Source organism: Danio rerio, chromosome 8 (assembly GCF_052040795.2).
Source record: "Danio rerio strain M-AB ecotype USA chromosome 8, GRCz13ab, whole genome shotgun sequence".
NCBI classification, from domain to species: domain Eukaryota; kingdom Metazoa; phylum Chordata; class Actinopteri; order Cypriniformes; family Danionidae; genus Danio; species Danio rerio.
Window position 1 is genome coordinate 2,841,407 of NC_141028.1, and position 15,596 is coordinate 2,857,002.

Below are 15,596 nucleotides of genomic sequence, written 5' to 3' on the forward strand. Positions count from 1 at the left end.
TTAATTAATGCTTCACTAATTGTATTTTATCACAATTTTCTGTCATAAATTTGCAATTTTTTAATATGTTATAATCTTAAAGATTACGTCTTGAGCGTCTGATATTTTCTTGGTGCTTATGTGCTTTTATTTCATTTAGATTTCAGCAAAATATTAAAATTAAAAAAAAAACAAGTTATGTCATAACGTATGCCCTTAAATAATGCAGCCTTTGACAGCAAGCATCAGTGTTTCTTGACATGACTGGCGGAAGGGGGCAGGGCGGTGCTGGATTTGTGCGTACCTTGGAATAAAATCCTGCAGGCGCCCCTGATTATAGCAACTATATAATCACCCAAAACATATTAATTCAAGTACTTCTCTATAGTTTGGTTTAAAAACACTACAGTATATAGTATAAATTACTATAGTATCTTTTAATTTGGGTTTTTGTTGCAGTTATATTACCATTCACATTGGCATGGTGCTGTTTATTAAGTTTCTCCACGGAAGAAGGACACAATCACATATTATTTAATGGGAAATATATTATAATTACCTGATTATATTGTGCCCTGGAGTGAGAATGAGAAGTGAGAGCAGGAATCAGGCCGTGAAATATAAAATGGAGAAGGATTGGGAGCTTCCAGCAAGTCATTTGTTCACCTAAAACAATTGCAAACAATCAGAATGTAATTAGTGGTGAATATAAAGAGGTAAAGTTAGCTTTATATTCGCACGTTCGGACTTTCTCCTTAATAATATAATTTCAGAAAAGTATTAGTTGCAAACTACAAAAAGAGAAGTCATATTGACTATCAAAGTACAACACATAGTCAATAAAATAATGCTAATGTTGTTTTGAAGTACTTAAATGCGATTTTAGACTGAATATTCAAAGTATACCGTGGTAAACAATATAGGGACCTTAAAATGAACAAATGTCCGAATAAAAAACCAACTTGACCTTAATAATATAAAGTAATATAGGACATTAAACACGACTAAAATATCAAGCAACCGACCTGAATGCACCGGCTAAATTTCGATAAGGCCAACAAAAACAGTTCTAACGCATTGTTGTTTAATTAATCTGCTAATTTCAGAATGTATTAAACGTTAATCAGTTAATGTTACATTAAGCTCAGCTAAGAGCAACGAATCATAAGATTAGCATATATTTACTAGCTAACGTTTTATCAGCAAACATAAACAAAATGTCGAACTTACCTGTTCCAGACGAGAGAAATCATCAAACCTCATTGGTTCTTGCTATAGCACGGCGCACCATGTGACTCGCAAGAATGAACCTCATTGGTTCTTCTAGCGCTATTGTGAATGTCTAGCGCCAAATTATGAATTATGTTTGTCAGACATACTGTGAAAATTTCTTTGCTCTGTTAAACATCATTTGGGAAATATTTAAAAAAAAAAAAAAAAAAAAAAAGGTGGCTAATAATTCTGACTTACCATTTATTGCATCAAAGACATAATAAATAAAACATTGCAAATCAAGTGCTGTTTCCTATGTGTAGCCTATATATTGCTGTAATGTTGATGTAATATGTGCATATTTGATAATGAATGATCATTTCTGACCAGTGCTGAAACTGTTTTGCTGCTATATTTATATGACAAATGAAGTGTGTTTTTGTTTTCAGTGTTTGTTTTTTAATTAATTGACTATAAACCATTCGGTGTGCATTTGCCAGAAGCTTTTATCCACAGAGAGACCGAACATAATTACCAGTGTTCTTCATAATGATAATGGCTGTACATTATCATCACAGGTCAGTATATTGACTCATTGGCTAGACTCTATTTTAAGCATCTGAGCAAATAAGTGCTGACAAAGCAGGGGAAATAAAGCGGCACTTAATTAAGTAAAAGTCTAATGAATTACATTTGCTGCGTCAGCCGGAGCTTCACACAATCCCCGCACATTAATAATCACGCCAATAACAATACAACCCAGACAAAAGAGAGGAAGAAGAAAGAAATACACACAGAAAATGCCTTGAAACGAATCCCCCTTCATTCAGGGAGAGAGTTTTATTATTTCACAGGAAACACAGACATGCAACAAGATCATAACAGATTGGTTAAGACACATATCATAAAAGCCCTTGGTATTGTTTCATCATCGAACAACGATTTGTCTGATATTTGAAATATATTCTCATCAAGTACATGTTAATTCTATTGCCTGTAAGAGTCTATGACATGAGGAACAAATTCATGCGATTTTAATCCGACATCAACGATAGAATCCGTCACAATGAGAACGATTCGCATGAGAAAAAAGGCCAAGAAAGTGAAAGTTTGCCCGCGAAACACACAACATCCTCTATAAACGTTCAGAGAGAGCAGGTTTGAGGTTGTGTGACACACTTAAATGTGTGCCAGCTACAAAATTATTCTCACTTCCTTCTGGGAAACGGCTCTTCAATTGCTATTTCAGCTCCGTCACAAATGCATGTCATTATATAACGCTAATGAATCTGGGAGGACGGATTTGGATCCAATCTGCTCATCAGTAGGTGTTTTTAGGACTGAAATCACCTGACTGATCTGGAATCGGTCATTACACACACACAAACTACTATTTGACTCAAATATTCCACCTGAAAACACTTCTGATGTTTTAAAGTGCCCCTATGATGCTGTTTTAAGTGTGGTATTTTAATACAGAGTCTCTTAAAGCAGATTGAAATGCATAAAAGATCAGAAAACATTGCAATTTTCTTCACAATTTTTACTTTTAGAGTCACTATGCTTTGATTCTGATATGATTCATTTGAATCAATTCTCTGAGCTTAAGGTCTGATGTTTTAAAGGTGCCCCTGGTGCTATTTTTAAGTTTTGTTGCATTTCGTTGCATTGTACTTGTACATGTGTTATGACAATAAAGTTGAATCTAATCTTATATTTTAATACAGAGTCTCTTAAAACAGGTTTAAAAGCATACAAGGTCAGGAAATATTGTGATTTTCTTCACAATGTTTAATTTTAGAATCATTATGCAATAATTCTGAATCATTTGAATCAATTCTAAGCTTAAGGTCTGATGTTTTAAAGTGCCTCTATGATGCAATTTTAAGAGCTGGTCATATTATGTTTTATGCTGCGTTCACACCAGATGCGGAACGCGCGTCAAGCGCGAGTAATTTACATGTTAGGTCAATGCAAACGCGCGAATGGACATCCTGCGGCGCGTTACACGCGAATGGCGCAGTGCGAATGACGCGAATGGCGCGGTGCGAATAGACAAGCGTTTCCCCTGGCATATTCTTTAGTGTGTCATTTTGTTTTGTTCTGTTCTTTACCTTTGTTGTTAAAGGTTTTGTACCTTTTCTGTACATTTTTGTATTCTTGTTGAACGCTTTAATAAAAAAAATAAAAAAATAAAAAATAAAATAGTCAAGCGTTTCGCACAAATCTCTCGAGTTCGAAAATCTGAACTTCAGCAGACATTCGCGCTGCGTTAACCAATCAGAAGCTTGCTCTTGTGGGGGCGTGATTGTGACGTAGAACCTGTTGATGGTGTCCCGGGGGAAATCCTCCAGGCGACACCGACAACAAGTCATCAAACTGGGCTTAGCTCAGTCAGAGGCACCGCTGAAAACTTCCATCAGCCGGGTTCAGTTTCTGGAGGAGTTGAAGAGCTCACAGAGCTGGATGCACCTCTGAAAGGATGTAGTGGACTCAGACACGACCCTAAACGTATCGACGCTGTTTTTCAGTCTCCAAAAAGCACATTAACACTGCTATTTTCTTAATAAAATCCATGTTAGCCATTTAGCTATGAAGCTAGAGTCACGGGGCAGACAGAAGAGCTGCCCATCTCGCGAATCCGCGTCTGTTCTGAAGTGAATTTGACACGCGAATGAAGTGGATTTGACAGGTGAATGAAGCGGGGGTAAACACGCGAATGAAGCGAGTAAACTCAAATGTTTTTCTGCGCGTTTCGCGTCTGGTGTGAACACAGCATTATCATAATAGAATTTAGAAGATACAAAACTGATAAAACATGTAAAGCTTGCAGTTTGTCACTTCCATCTAAATGCATCAATGATTTTTTTGACGTCACCTCATACTCAAATCTTCTGACCAATCAAATGCACTCTAGTGTCTGACATGCCCCGCCACCTTCTTCTCATTGGCTTTTCAATTGATGCACTTGAGCTCAACCACTCTCACTGGCAGAGATGTGATAAAAACAAAAAGGGGGAGGAGCTACACTTTGTCCCGCCCTCTCTTCATGTTTCAGTTGAGATTGCGTCAAACACTGAATAAAAATGCACATTTCAAAGCACTTCACGCCAATTTAAATGTTATATGTGGGCAAAAAAGCAGAATAGGGGCACTTTAAATGCAGCTGAAAGAACAACATACTGCGCTTATAGTCAAACAGCCAGAAATGTGCAATGAGTTATTCTGGAATGAAGCTCGTGGACAGGTGATAAATGATCAAATCAGGCCTAATGAGGGGCTCTAATTAGTCACCTTTGAAAAGAGTGCAGGTAAAAACACAACATCTGCTGCTCGCTTGGAAATAACATTCAACACACGTTACAGAATTGCATAATGAGCCGAAGTCTCTCATAAAACTCAATCTCGTAAAGCCATTGAAATTTCAGGTCCATTTTCTTTTGAACAAAGCTTAGCAGAAACAGCACACAACATGAGAAGGACTGAATTAAACCTACAGTACCTGTACAAACCATCCAGCTCAAACATTCAATTTACAAACGTAAGGTTCAGTGTAATATAGTACTGTAAAACCATCCAGAGCTAGCTTAATCAAATATAATGAGGACATATTTTAGCTTAATAATTGAGAGTAAACATGAACCTTCATTTCTGGCACTAACAAAATGATAAACCACAAAAGAAAAAGCTCAATAGTGATTAAAAAAGCAGTTTAAAATAATCAAAACATGTACATAGTCAACAACTTTATTAATATAGTCAATATTTGTTTTCAAAACAAATAGTTTAAGCTTTTCTTTGTTGATAACTATATATTTCTGATGTTTTTATTTTCATCTCCCACTAGAACTACTTAAAAAATATCATTAAATTAAATAAAAACAAATGTTACCTAAAAACAAATACCACATATTTTATATGTATATGTATTATATATATATATATATATATATATATATATATATATATATATATATATATATTTTTTTTTATGATTTTATGAAAACAGTTCTAGTAAATATATACACTCACCGGCCACTTTATTAGGTACACTTTACTAGTACCAGGTTTGACCCTCTTTTGTCTTCAGAACTGCCTTAATCCTTCATGGTATAGATTCAAGAAGCTTCTGGAAATATTCCTCAGAGATTTTGCTCCATATTGACATGATAGCTTCACGCAGTTGCTGCAGATTTGTTGGCTGCACATCCATGATGCCAATCTCCACCACATCCCAAAGGTGCTATATTGGATTGAGATCTGGTGACTGTGGAGGCCATTTGAGTATAGTGAACTCATTGTCATGTTCAAGAAGCGAAATCGTCTTGACCATGTCTATGTGCCTAAATGCAATGAGTTGTTGCCATGTGATTGGCTGATTCAAAATTTGTGTTAACGAGCAGTTGGATAGGTATACCTAATAAAGTGGCCAGTGAGTATATATACTAGTTGCCAGGGAAATATTTTTTTAAATTTTCATTTTAAAATAGTTCAAATAAACATTGATAATAATAATGATAATAGTAATAATATAATAATAATAATAATAATGTTATTATTACATAAAATGGCATAAATACAATAAAAATCACAAACTTTAAAAATGAAAAAATATTCAATACAAAAATAAAAACATTAATAAAACTTAAATAGTACATGAATAACACTGAAACAGTAAAATGACACAGCCAGTTAATTAAAGGTACATTTCATTCTCCAATCTCCAAAATGACCCTCAAATTCAGCACAAAAAGTGGTTTTGTACAGGCACAAACAATGAATAAGCATTTCTCCAGCATATCTCCTCACTAAAATCAGACAGCAAAGATATGAACGATGACTGAAATACTCCCTGCAGATATATAAAGGTACACGACCCCATTGGGTGGGCAAGTTAAAGTCACATGAAGAAACTCATCCACCGACATCATGGACAGAAACGGCGCTCCATGCCTGTAAGACACGACTAATAATAGATGCTAACAGTCCCTGACGAAACTGACAAAACTGCCAGATTAAACAAAAAGAAAAGCATGTATCAAATATGTACACGTGTGTGTGTGTGTGTGTGTGTGTATATATATATATATATATATATATATATATGTATGTATGTGTGTGTATGTGTGTAGATACATGTAGATGTACTTCATGTGTAGGTATAAAAATAATTTTAACACTTCAAAGATATAGCACACTCTTAAATGTACGTTTATATAATATATATGTGGATACTGTACTCTATTTAGTCTGTTTTGATGAATAATAAGAGATGTTAGTCGATGGAGGAAGACTCTGGAAAACACAGCGCTTCAGAAAAACACCACGAGCCGCTCACACTGACACAGTTTGATCAAATCATCAATAAATAATGTAGTTATTCAACAGAGATGGATTAAATCCATTTGAAGAGACAGTTGAGAATTTAGAATGTCACATGATTCTATTTTTCAAATCTGTTCCTTTGAAGTTTAGATCAATTAAAGAATGCGGAAAAAAAGGTATCGGTTTACACAAATGTCTCAAAAGATAGTCAGAACTGTTTCTTGATCACTGAATTTACATGTTATAATGATTAAATGATGAAATAATGATGCTGAGAAAATATATATCAATAATTTTACTAGTCAAAGTGACAGCTGAGAAGTTTAGAATGTCTCAAGATTCTATTCCGGAATGTGGAAATAAAAGTATCTGTTTACACATCTAACTGTCAATTTCAAAAATAGTCAGAAATGTTTCTTGATCACTAAATTTGAATATTACAGTTGAAGTCAGAATTATGAGCCCCCCTGAATTATTAGCGCCCCTGTTTATTTTTTTCACCAGCTTCTGTTTAATGGAGGGAAGATTGTTTTAGCACATTTCTAAGCAAAATATTTTTAATAACTTATTTCTAATAACAGATTTATTTTATCTTTGTCATGATGACAGAAAAAAATATTTTACTAGATATTTTTCAAGACACTTCTATACAGCTTAAAGTGACATTTAAAGGCTTAACTTAATAAGGTGAAGTAGGCAGGTTAGGGTAATTAGCCAAGTTATTCTATAATGATGGTTTGTTCTGTAGATTATCGAGAAAAAAAATAGCTTAAAGGGGCTAATAATTTTGTCCCAGAAATAGTTTTTAAAAAATTCAAAACTGCTTTTATTCTAGTCGAAATAAAACAAATAAGACTTTTTCCAGAAGAAAAAATATTATCAGACATACTGTGAAAATTTCCTTGCTCTTTTAAATACCATTTGGGAAATATTTTAAAAAGAATAAAAAAATCAAAAGGGGGCTAATAATTCTGACTTCAACTGTATAATGATTAAAAGATAAAATAATGATGCTGATAAAAGGTATTACATTATTATTAGGTCAGATTTAGGTCATGATGTCAGGTGACCAAAATCCAATGTCTAGCCAGCGTCTAACGACATTGTTACTTTGACGGCCAATAACAATGTCAAATTACATTGATATTTGGTTGATTTTAGGTTGGACATTGGACATTGACGCCGGCCTGACGTTAAATTCTGACGTCAACCTGATTTTCATTTCGGGGTTTTTTTTTTGTTTTTATTTTCACAAACAAAATCCAATGTCCCTACAATGTTGGGGTACAACATCAATATAACGTCATGTTGACGTCCTGTGCCTGCAGGCTAGAATGTCTCAAGATGCGATTTTTCAAATCTGTTCCTTTGAAGTTTCGGAATGTGGAAATAAAAGTATCTGTTTACACATCTAACTGTCAATTTCCAAATAAGTCAGAAATGTTTCTTGATCACTAAATTTGCATAATATAATGATAAATAATGATGCTCACAAAAGATAACACAATATATTTTACTATTCAAAGTGACAGTTGAGAAGTTTACCCAGCAGGCACACACCATCATAACACATTAATATTAGGTTAGATTTAGGTCATGATGTCAGCTGACCAAAATTCAATGTCTAGCCAGCATCTTAGGACAACGTTAATTTGACATCCAATAATGATGTCAAATGATGTTGATATTTGGTTGATTTTAGGTTGTGTTGGAAAGTGACCAAAATCCAACATCTGTTAGATGCCGTAGTGGTAATCTCCACACAACGTCACTGTGTAACATGATTAGACATTGATATTTTTGCCAAAATATATTTGCCAAAATATTATTAAAATGTTACGAATTGCTTCAAAGCACATCTACAACAAGCCCAAAAGGTTAATCACATGACAAAAAAGTCATAAATAGAATACTATAAGAAGGAGAACATAATAATTCAGTGTTGACCTGCTCTTTTGTCTATGAAGGTATTGTTGTCTCTTTGCTCAGCTCACCTCTTCATGTCCTCAAATGTCAGTGGTTCGTTCAGGTTACACTGACAGTCACATATAATCTTAACCAAAGTACACAGTCTGAGCCCATAGGAGCCATGATAATTAGTTCACCTTTCGAGTCTTCTGGTTCTTGAGTCGTTCGTTCATCACTGACAGAATGACTCAAACCCTAGGACTCGAGTTGAACGGATCAATTCTTTTTCCGGCTCTAAACGCATATGATTGGCCCGTGATGAACGAACGACTCAGACCCGATAAAGGACTCGAGAGATGAACGGATCCATTCTCTTTCCGACTCTAAATGCATATGATTGGCTCGTGATGAACGAACGACTCAAACCCGATAGAGGACTCAAGAGGTGAAAGGATCAATTCTTTTTCCGTCTCTAAACGCATTTGATTGGCCCGTGATGAACGAATGACTCAGACCCGATAGAGGACTAGAGAGATGAACGGATCAATTCTCTTTCCGACTCTAAACGCATATGATTGGCCCGTGATGAACGAATGACTCAAACCCGATAGAGGACTCGAGAGATGAACGGATGATTTATTTTCCGGCTCTAAACGCATATGATTGGCCCGTGATGAACGAACGACTCAGACCCGATAAAGGACTCGAGAGATGAACGGATCAATTCTCTTTCCGACTCTAAATGCATATGATTGGCTCGTGATGAACGAACGACTCAAACCCGATAGAGGACTCAAGAGGTGAAAGGATCAATTCTCTTTCCGACTCTAAACGCATATGATTGGCCCGTGATGAACGAATGACTCAAACCCGATAGAGGACTCAAGAGGTGAACGGATCAATTCTTTTTCCGTCTCTAAACGCATTTGATTGGCCCGTGATGAACGAATGACTCAGACCCGATAGAGGACTCGAGAGATGAACGGATCAATTCTCTTTCCGACTCTAAACGCATATGATTGGCCCGTGATGAACGAATGACTCAAACCCGATAGAGGACTCAAGAGGTGAACGGATCAATTCTTTTTCCGGCACTAAACACATATGATTGACCCGTGATGAACGAATAACTCAGACTCGAGGACTCGAGAGATGAACGGATCAATTCTCTTTCTGGCTCTAAACGCATATGATTGGCCCGTGATGAACGAATGACTCAAACCCGATAGAGGACTCAAGAGATGAACGGATCAATTCTTTTTCCGGCTCTAAACGCATATGATTGGCTTCTGCCTTTCCTCGATGAACGACTCAAAAGACCTGAAATGAACGATACCACCTGCACAAATGTGCGCACGCGCGAATGAACGAATCACTCCCTGAGAGGACTCGTAGTTCCCGAGTGATATTGAGGATTCGTTCTAAATGAATGAATCGTTCATGAACTACCCACCACTACTAATGATTCATATATCGATTTACTTGAGAATGTGTTGAAATGAAGCGAGTTTGTGTTTAAAATGACAAAAATATAGCATCAAGGTATAACTCATTTATATATCTTACCTTACAAAACAAATGTACATGATATGGTCATCTCAACTTACATCAATCAAACTGACAAAACAAGTATTAAGATTGCTAAACTATTAAAACTTTGTATGTTTAAAAGAATAAGTTGCCTCCTGACTAACAGCGTATAATGAAAGCATATGATGTCAGGATTTGTCATCTCATCATTTCTTGCAGTGCAGATTTACTGTCAGTGTGAGCGGCTCTTCACAGACTGTAATGTGACGTCTCCATCACTCTGATCTTTGGCTAACGAACCACACACACAGAAATAAATGACTTTCGTTTTCACCTCTGGGAAAGATCATGAATCTCCACCAGAGCGCTTCACCTTGAGGAGCTGCAACGCTCATTCATCAGCGGCTGCGTTCAGAACAGAATACAGCACACTACTGTTTCTGCATGCACACTACTACATCTGAATAAACTAGAGCACACTCTGTGCGGTAATGCATCCCACAATGCAACATTTCTCAACCGTTTGGACTCCCAAAGTCACAAACACATTTACAAATATTCACAATTAATATTTTTTACATTACCTTTAATGTACAGTGTGTGAACTGCAGATGAAACTCTCTCTTAAAGCAACAACAGCACTGGGCTGCTGTTATCTAATGTATATGGATAAATTAATTAAAAAATCTATTACATTTACATGACAATTTTAACCCGTTGGGTTGGGTTTGTCCATATTTGACCCAACTTTGGTTTATGACAACTCAACAGTTTTATGAGTGCTGTTTGTAACTCATTAATCGGACAAATACACCAACCAAAGATTGGGTTAATTTTTAATTAACTAATTAAATTTAAAGGACCCTTTTTTTGCCCAATAGCTGAGCTGGGTTAAGATAACACAGCACATTAAACATTTTTTTTTTTATTAAACAATAATTATTTAATTAAAATAACCTTTTTTTTCCCCCTAATAGTTGAGTTGTCCATGTTTGACCCAGCGCTGGGTTAAAACAACACAGCATTTTCTTTAAAGTAAAAAAAAACAAAAACTTTAATAATCATAATAATTAAAAATATTTATATTCCAGCATTTAACATAGGGTCAAATATGGACAAACCCAACATTGGATTTAACTACATTTAACTACATTTACGTTAACTACATCTACATTAACGTTTAACTACATTTTTCAACCCGAATGTTGGGTTTGGTCGATGGGTCACTGGTTCGAACCTCGGCTCAGTTGCCGTTTCTGTGTGGAGTTTGCATGTTCTCCCTGCCTTGGCGTGGGTTTCCTCCGGGTGCTACGGTTTCCCCCACAGTCCAAAGACATGCGGTGTAGGTGAATTGGGTAGGCTAAATTTTCCATAGTGTGTGTGTGAATGTGTGTGTAGATGTTTCCCAGAGATGGGTTGCGGCTGGAAGGGAATCCGCTGCGTAAAACACATGCTGGATAAGTTGGCGGTTCATTCCGCTGTGGCGACCCCCGATTAATAAAGGGACTCAGCCGACAAGAAAATGAATGAATGAATGAATGAATGAATGTTGGGTTTGTCTATATTTGACCCAGCTTTATTATGACAACCCAGTATTTTTAAGTCTGCTGTTTGTAACTCAGTGATGGGTCAAATATGAACAAACCCAACATTGGATTAATTTTTAATTAGTTTATTTATTTAATATGACCCTTTTTTCCTCAATAGTTGAGTTGTCCATGTTTGACCCAGCACTGGGTTAAAACAACACAGCATTTTCTTTAAAGTAAAAAAAAAACTAAAATGATCATAATAAATAAAATTATATATATTTCAGCATTCTGCATTTGACATTGGGTCAAATATGGACAAACCCAACATTGGATGATTCATTTATTTATTTTCAGCTTAGTCCCTTTATAAATCTGGGGTCGCCACAGCGGAATGAACCGCCAATTTATCCAGGACGTGTTTTACGCAGTGGATGCCCTTCCAGCCGCAACCCATCCCTGGGAAACATTTACACACACTCACTCACACACATACACTATGAACAATTTAGCCTACCCAATTCACCTGTACCACATGTCTTTGGACTGTGGGGGAAACCGGAGCACCCGGAGGAAACCCACGCGAATGCAGGGAGAACATGCAAACTCCACACTGAAACGCCAACTGACCCAGCCGAGACTCTAAACAACGACTTTTTTGCTGTGAGGTGACAGCACTACCTACTGCGCCACTGCATCGCCTCCAACATTGGATTAATTTTAATGAATTAATTAATTTTAAATGACCCTTTTTTTTTGCCCAATAGTTGAGTTGGTGCATGTTTGACCCAGCACTGGGTTAAAACAACAGAGCATTTACTTTAAAGTAAAGAAAAATAAATAAAATAATTATAATATTTAAAAGAAATATATGTCAGCATTCTGCATTTAACATCGGGTCAAACATGGACAAACCCAACATTGGGTTAATTAAAAAAAAATAATTTAAATTAACAAAATTTTTCAACCTGTATGGTAAATTTGTCCATATTTGACCCACACCAACACATGAAGAACATGCAAACTCCACACAGAAATAGCTACAAACTCAGCTGGGACTCAGCAGCGACCTTCTTGCTGTGAGGCACCATTAAGCCACCGTGTCGTCATTTTAACAAAGCAATTAAAATAAAAAATCTAGAAACAACATTGTTTATTTTTGACTGAACGCCACTTGCCTGCTCGTCTAAAGGGTGATTGTAGAATGATTAAAGCATTAATGGTGGAATAAAGTCTGCGTGACGTGTGCAGTACAGTAGCGTGACAGTATTCCAGTCCGAACACAGCAACACACCGCTCAGATTAATGAAAGAAACGAGAAAAACAAAGCGAGGACATGAAGCATTGCATATTTCAAGAAGACATCTATTGGTCTGACGGATGGTGAGAGTCAAACGCTCAGATCTGAGTTTGCTGTGAAGTTCAGCAGCAGAAGATGTGAATGTGTTCAAGAGCTCGTGTTTAATGCAGTGCTCGCAGAAACATCATAAACCCATCAAAATACGCTTACAGATCCAAATCTCTACATGCTTACATACTGCACAGCTGGAGACTAAACCCTCATGTGAAATGAATGATGTTTCAGATATTTCAGAAGTCATGTTTAACAGAATAAGGATGAGGTGTGTAACGGATCACGGTTGATCTGTGATTTGTACGGATCACAACCCACGGTCTGCGAATTAATACATATTTAACTTGTAGATTAATCCTACTGTAAATGTGTAACGGTCAGAGAGATCGCCTCGCACGTCATTCAACCCACATGTATGAAAGCATTTAGGCTTTTCTGTAAGATATAATGATGACGGAAGAGGTTGTGGTGGGTTATTAGGGATGTGGTGGGCTTCTTAGGTTATTTAAGGTGTTTTCTGTCTACATGTTTATTGATGCATTCATCGTAAGCTGCACGATTAATCATTAAAAGATCAGGATCTCAACACCCACGCAACATCAATTATAAATGATGGGGATTTGCATATGTTTATTGATCCTTCCAATCGCTGCATTTAAATCTAAAAACACACAAATCAAGAAAGAGATTGCGTATATAGTCTTTTGAGTTAGTTATGGAGTTACAAACAGCCAAATAACACAGAAGTACAAGAAGAACAGGTCGCTCCCCACCGAGAGCAGCTTTACATCGGCCATGTACCGCTGGATTGCATCTCTCCACTGTAGTTAATACGTGATACTTAATACCTTGTGCATGTCTAACAGACAGTATTTGGTCTTATTAATCTATTATTTGTCATCGGGTTTATTATTTTGTCATTATTTTGTTATAATTGTCTATAATTATGTTACTGTGTTGTACAATGTTTGTCTTTGTTTACCAAATTGCTTAACGTTATCTTGATTTCTTATAGTGTACGTCTTGTACGTTATACTTATATATCAGCCGACAGCTAGCTCTCTGCAACTCTCACATGGTCGCCCACTGAAGCTAAGCAGGGCTGCGCCAGGTCAGTACCGGGATGGGAGACCACATGGGAAAGCTAGGTTGCTGCCGGAAGTGGTGTTAGTGAGACCAGCAGGGGGCGCACAACCTGTGGTTTGTGTGGGTCCTAATGCCCCAGTATAGTGACAGGGACTTTATACTGCTCAGTGAGCGCCATCTTTCGGATGAGACGTTAAACTGAGGTCATTAAAAATCCCAGGATGTCCTTCGAAAAGAGTAGGGGTTTAACCCTGGCATCCTGGCCAAATCTGCCCACTGGCCTCTGTCCATCATGGCCTCCTTACTATCCCCATATCATAATTGAATTCATCACTCTGTCTCGTCTTTGGTGCAAAACGGCTGCCGTCGCGTCATCCAGGTGGATGCTGCACACTGGTGGTGGATGAGGAGATTCCCCCCTATTGTGTAAAGTGCTTTGAGTGCCCAGAAAACCCTATATAAATGTAAGGAATTATTATTATTATTATTATTACTTGTATAATGTCCATTGTAGTTTATTCAATTTGATAATCAAAGACACGAGTGTGTATAATACCCAGGGCTTTACATTAACACCCTCCAACCTGCCAAATGAGAGTAGATTTTAGCTGTGGCGGGTTAGACAGCCAGCTCCACTAGCCACTTTGGCTGATTGAAAATAATATTTAAACTGTAGTTTTCTTAAGAGGAGGGTTTGACAAAAAGGATGGCCCAAAAATCGTGCAAATGCGATCTTAGAAGCGAGAAGCAGCATAACTGACAAATATAATTTTGTTCGTGCGGGTAAAAGAAAGCCGGTTGAATCTCGAATGAGAGGATAATTACTCGCGCCAACAGCTGATGTGATGCGCGCACATGTTTTAAACAGCTCCCGCTTCCTTGCTTGAAAAAAACGTGCCTGGAAACGCAACTGGTGTAATCGGTTGTCTTTCAAATAGACTAGACAACACGTTGTGTTCATGCACCCACAGTCCTGCTGCTTTCAAGAGCTCCAGATTAGTCTTTTTGTAAGCAGTACCAGTTGCTTTGACTTTAACCATTATTTAAACAGGATATAGGATATTAACTTCCCATTTATGTGTAGTTAACTGGTGTCAACTGTTTTTTTTTTTTTTTTTAAGAAATGTTTTGTTAAGTAAAAAGTGTAGTATACAGCTATATTCTTCTTGTTTTGACACATTATTTAAAATTTGTGGCTAATAAATAATTATTTATTTATTTTTAGTGTGGTTAGAGATAAGTTTGGTAAATCCTTTGAGCTCTGAAATGTGATGTAAAAACTAATTGTTATTCAACACTATGAAACCATGACCCATGTGCTCATGCTCACATACACAAACAGTCAAATAAAGGAGGAGGCATGTGGACATTCCAAAACTCTAAATCAAGTAATTTGAGCATGTCAAAGTCATATTTATGCATATAAAATATATTTTCCCAGCAACAATAGTGTGGCTAGTGAAAATAGTGTGACGCCTGCTGCGCTGTCATTTGTCTTCCGTGTCTGTCTGTGTGTCTGTTTTGCTCCCTCTACAGATGCGCTGTAACATTGCGGGGCATAATCAGGTGGATGGGGAACACCTGAGTCTAAGTGAGCGCTCCTTTATCAGCGTCCTGCCACTGTTTGGGAGTCTGATTCTTCCGGCTAAGGGTTGGGACGGAGACCAGCGGCG